The sequence below is a fragment of the Trifolium pratense genome, linkage group LG4, assembly GCF_020283565.1.
Source record: "Trifolium pratense cultivar HEN17-A07 linkage group LG4, ARS_RC_1.1, whole genome shotgun sequence".
Lineage (NCBI taxonomy): Eukaryota > Viridiplantae > Streptophyta > Magnoliopsida > Fabales > Fabaceae > Trifolium > Trifolium pratense.
Genome location: NC_060062.1, coordinates 44,368,611 through 44,374,610, shown reverse-complemented (window position 1 = coordinate 44,374,610; position 6,000 = coordinate 44,368,611).

The following is a 6,000-nucleotide window of genomic DNA, read 5'->3' as shown; positions in this document are numbered from 1 at the left end:
TAAAGATATAGGTAAAAAACTTCGGAAGTAGTAGATCATTGAGTGATAATAAATAATTATAAGCGGTCTAAAATACAGATGAATCAATCTTGAAAAAGCCATTGTGAATCAATTTTGAAAAAGCCACTAAAGAGGCGACACGTACGTAGACGCCACATTAAATTAAATTATTAAAAAAAATGTCACATAAGAATTTGATTGAGAAGCAATGTGAGAACGTCAAGTGTACTTTTTACTTTGAGCAGGGCAAATATATATAGTATAGATATGAATTTGCCCATTGAGAAGCAACGTGAGAATGCCAAGTGTACTTTTTACTTTGAGCAGGGCAAAAATATATAGTATAGATATTGATGTTAGTAATCGATTCATAATTTGATAATTTAATAGAGGATATACATCTAACAGTTAATAAATTATTAAATTATTAACTTTTTTTTTGTTTGAAAGATCTATTATTAACTAACTAATTCATAGAGGATTATCAAAATAATATAAAAACTAATTCATAGAGAATTAGTTATTAAATTATTAACTATTAAATTTTTTTGTTAAATTTATCCGACCTATAATTTTTTTTTTTATAATTGATTCATATTTTTTTTGTTATAATAGATTCATAGATTTAATAAAAGATAAAAAATTGAAAAGAGACGACACGTAGACGCCACATTAGATTAAATTATTAAAACAAATGTCACATAAGAATTTGCTCATTGAGAAGCAACGTGAGAACGTCAAGTGTACTTTTTACTTTAGCAGGACAAATATATATAGTATAGATATTGATGTTAGTAATCGATTCATAATTTGATAATTTAATAGAGGATATACATCTAACCGTTAATAAATTAATAAATTATTACTATTTTTTTTGTTTGAAAGATCTATTAATTAGTTATTAAATTATTAACTATTAAATTTTTTGTTAAATTTATCCGACCTATAATTTTTTTTATATAATTGATTCATATTTTTTTTGTTATAATAGATTCATAGATTTAATAAAAGATAAAAAAAAATTGAAAAGAGACGACACGTAGACGTCACATTAGGTTAAATTATTTAAAAAAATGCCACATAAGAATTTGCTCATTGAGAAGCAACGTGAGAACGCCAAGTGTAATTTTTACTTTGAGGAAGGCAAATATATATTTTTTTTATAAGCAAAGGAAAATATATATAAATATTGATGTGAAGAATCATATATGATTTTTTTTAAAATGTTAAAAAATAAAGATAAAAAGTTACAAAACTCTGGATTGAAAATTCAAATTTTGAGTTTTTTCCTTTTCAGATTAATTTTTTACAATGTTCTAAACATGAGTGCAAAAAATTATTCAAAGATACACACATTGCTCAAAAAACAGTAGTGGCTTAAACTTGTCACATTTGTTTTGGTAGATAGACAAAATGATAAAGTCATTAAAAACTCACACACTGACATCATTTGGGCCAAATTATTTTACATGACGCTCTTATTAAAAAAAAGTGACTTAATATTAATGAAGAAAAATAGGAAAAACCATTGAAAACTCACTGTTGGACATAAATTTGGTATTTATCAATTAAATATAATTGGTGGGTCCAATATTTATTTTGGGGGTTATATTATCAAAACAAAACTTTCAAAGTTGATGTCGAGAACTCCCTATGTCGAAGCAGAAAAGCGTTTCGAGAGCTGTAGAAGATGCGTATAGTTTTGGTTTTACCAGGAGGCTATCGAAGGCGCAAAATCGAATCGAGAGATAGTTGGGCCAAGCCCAAAAAAGAAACAACGAATGGCCCAAAAGATCTTGGCGCGCGCTGAAGGAATGAAAGATGAAAGTGGAGAACGTGGTCGACGTGGCAAATGAAGGAGCGTCCAGATGATCGAGAAACAGTTACCACTTAGTAGTAGTATTTATAGTAGTTTTTCATTCGGAACAAGGGTCACAAAATTTATACAAACATTCTCTCTAAAAATTCTAAGTACTCAGCGATCGAACGAACGGAATTCGAAGGAGAAATGTATGTTTTGTGAACCATCTTTATTTGTAATTGTTTTTCATTCAATGCAATGCAATTTGTTTTCCAGTAATTTTTTCTAAGTCTGAATCCAGATACTTGCTTGAGAAACTGCTACTTCGAGGCGATTCGAATTAGTTTCTCTTGTATGCTTTAAAATATTTTAATTCCTAAGTGTTTGTTTCCTTAGTCAAACGAACATTCAAACAGTTTTCTTGAAACGAATAAACACAAAATTGTCCTGAGATTTACTAGTTGATCTCGCGAGTTTAAATACTTAAACTAGCGGTTGTTTACCAAATACCAACGTAAACAAATTGGCACGCCCAGTGGGACGGGTTTTGTGTTTGTTAAAGTTGTGTTTATTGTTATATTGTGGAAAAAAAAAAAAAAAAAAAAAACTTGTTACTTGCATATAACTCATGATAAGTTAGGTTATGGTTAAAACTACTCAGAGATCTAATCCTAGTAAAACTCCAAGTTCTAGTGCGATGAGTAGTGAAGCAAGTTCGAGTGGTGGAGTCGATCCGCCTCCACAAAGTTTGGTAACATCTGAGTTGGTGAATGTTCCAATATTCTCCAGTCCAACCATTTCGACTGTGCATGATGTTATTCCAACTTTGCCAGTACCCACTATGGCAATTCCGTCCGTAACTGCTGGTTTTGGACGTTCGAAACCACCATCAGGTCAGGGCTTTATGTATGGGCCTCCCCCCACACTTGGCTTAGGAATGCCAAGTTTCGAACCTGATAGGTATACTTCGTCAAGGGTAACTCCCACACCCTTAACGACTGCATCTGTGCTGTCTTTGAGACAGCAAATGGATGAGAGCAACCACGAAATGGTTAATCTCTTAACACAACAAATAGGTACTGTGTTTAATCCATTAATTCAGAATACCAATGAGAGTTATCAAATGTTGGCATTTCAAATGAGTCGAATTGCAGATTTTTTTGGGACACCTCCACCACCTCCTAGAGTAAATCCCATTACTCCACAAGTAATATTACCTGCAATGTCTTCGACCCCAGTGCAGCAGAGGCCAACCTATGTGGCTGCTGAAACAGTTCCTAACCCAACACCTACGCCAGTTGTACAAGAGGAAACCTATTATCCTCACGAGGGTAATCAAATGCCTCAAGTGGTAAATCAAAACCCTCTTGTTATGAACCCAAATCCACAAATGGTACATCAGAACCCCCCAGTGGTAATGGTTAGGAGGAACCAGGATCCTGACGAGGTAGTGCGAGAGGTGCAAAACAATAATTTGCTTGGCCAACACAATTTGGCTAACATGGTCGAAACGATTTTGGCCCAAAACGGCCCAAACACGGGTTGTCGAAGGCCAAACTTTGTCTCTGCTTTCACTGAATATGTGCTGCAAACCGAGTTACCAAGAGGTTGGAAAGTCCCAAAATACACTAAGTTTGCTGGGGACACTAATGAGTCAACCGTAGAACATATTGCCAGGTATCTAGCTGAGTCGGGGAATTTGGCGAATAATGAAAACTTGCGAATGAAGTATTTTCCTAATTCGCTTACCAAGAATGCATTTACTTGGTTTACAACTTTGCCTCCCAATTCGATCAATAGTTGGGCCCAATTGGAAAGGATTTTCCATGAGCAATTTTATATGGGCCAAACTAAGATAAGTCTGAAAGAGTTAGCCAGTGTAAAAAGAAAAAACCAAGAGTCAATTGATGACTATCTAAATAGGTTTCGTTTGCTGAAATCCAGGTGCTTTACTCAAGTGCCTGAACACGAGCTAGTGGAAATGGCTGCTGGTGGGTTAGATTATTCAATTCGAAAGAAATTGGATACCCAATACCTTCGAGACATGTCACAGTTGGCTGACAGAGTGAGACAAATCGAAAGGTTAAAAGCTGAAAAAGTTAGAAATTCTAAGTTTCAGAAAAAGAAAGAAATAGGTTTTGTTGACTCCTATGATAATGAAATTGATTATGAAACGAGTGATGAATACTTAGATTTCGACGATAGTGATATTAATGTGGCTGAATTAAAGCCTGGGCCTCCTTACACTTGCAAATTGTTGAGGCCGTCGAATGGAAAAAATCCTATCGAACCAAAAAATGATAAGTTTGTTACGAAGACTTATACTTTCGACATCACTAAATGTGATGAAATTTTTGACTTATTGGTGACTGACGGCCAAATTATTGTGCCAAAAGATATGAAAATACCACCAATAGAACAAAGAAAGAAAAGAGGTTATTGTAAGTTTCATAATTATTTGGGACATAAAACTTATCAATGTGTTGTTTTCAGGGATTTGGTGCAAAAAGCGCTGAATGAAGGAAGGCTGAAGTATGCTGATAAGGCTAAGCCTCCAATGAAGGTAGATTCAGATCCTTTGCCACCTGCAGACGCTACCTATGTCGAAGTCTATGACTGCAACATGGTCGAAGTGATAGATGCTACTGCTCCAATCAAGGCTGTGCCTGAAGAGGAGTATGAAAAGAGGGTACGTGAGGTGTATCCCAATGCTGAGGAAGAATTGGTGGACTTCCTAAATAGGTGCAAGCTGAAGAATGCTGAAGTGATGCTTTGCCCTAGATGCAGTGCTGTGTGCGACAAAGAGGCTACTGCAGGCCTCCAAAGTGTTGTACCTTATGCTGAAAACAAGAGGAAATGGCCAAAATCTAGGCCAAATCAAAAAGCTTGGCCTTACAGAGGAGCCAATTGGGGAAAGCCTATTACCAAAGGCCTTTCGATCCAGCAAAGGCTAGGCCCCCAGAACACTTTCAAACCATCTGGGAGAGCACCTGTTAACCAATGGGTGAGTGGACAGTATGTCACTTTCAATCGAAGGATGATGGAAAATGGAAGCTCTAGCAATGTTAACGTGAACATTGTAGCTGAACCCAAGGGTTCAAAAGTGGTAGCTGGGAAAGAAACAGTGAATGCTGCCACTGAAGTCAACAAATACTCTTATAGGAATAACTATAAGGGAAAAAATCCTATGACCCGCACTCAGTGGCGAAGGTTCCAGAGGAAACAAAAGTTGCCAGCAAAAGAGGCTGGGGGCAAGGCTGTTGCAACCCAAAAGGTTGAAAAGGTCGAAATGGCCAAGAGGCCAGTAAAGCAGAGGCTTTCCATAATATTGGAAGAGCCAATAGCTGAAAATGCCCAAGGAGGGGCAGAAGATGAAGATGACATGGAGGATGATGATCTCCTGGATGAGGGGTCTGATTTTGATGTCATGGTCAATGTGGTGTCGATTCTGCCATTGGAATATGATATACCTACTGAAGTCAATGAGCTGGAAGAGGACTTCGAAGCCCTCAATTTGGCTGATCATAAGCCAATGTGTTATTATGTTATGCAAAATGGTTGTGTCGAAGAGCAAAAAGCTGTCTTCGAAAAGCCAGATCTGGGAATGCAGAACCACTTGAAGGCTTTGTTTATTAGGGCAAAAGTCAATGGTGTGGGAATCAATAAAGTCTTAGTAGATGGAGGAGCCGTGGTGAATATCATGCCTCACTTTATGTTGAAGAAATTAGGTCTCTATGACACAGACCTTCATTCCCACAATGTGGTGTTGGCCAACTATGAAGGAAAAACTGGTCATTCCCTGGGGGCAGTGCAGTTGGAAGTTTGTGTTGGTAGTACAGTTCGAAAGACCTTATTTATGGTCATAGCTGCCAAACCTAATTACAATCTGTTATTAGGTAGAGAATGGATACATGGTGTTGGAGCTGTTCCCTCAACCATGCACCAAAGATTAATCATCTGGAGAGAAGATGGTTTAGTCGAGAACGTAGAAGCAGATCAGAGTGCATATGTTTCAGAGACAGGCACTGTGACTTTACAGAATTTCGACAAAAACCTGGCCTCGATTGCTCCTTGTGGTGAGCAAGATGCTGCCTTCGATCCAAATGAAGTGGTATCAAAAAATGTATACCACTCAGTTAAGTTGCATCCAACCCATGGCTTTTGTTGGGAAAGGGAAGACATAGAGAAACCCTTGTGTG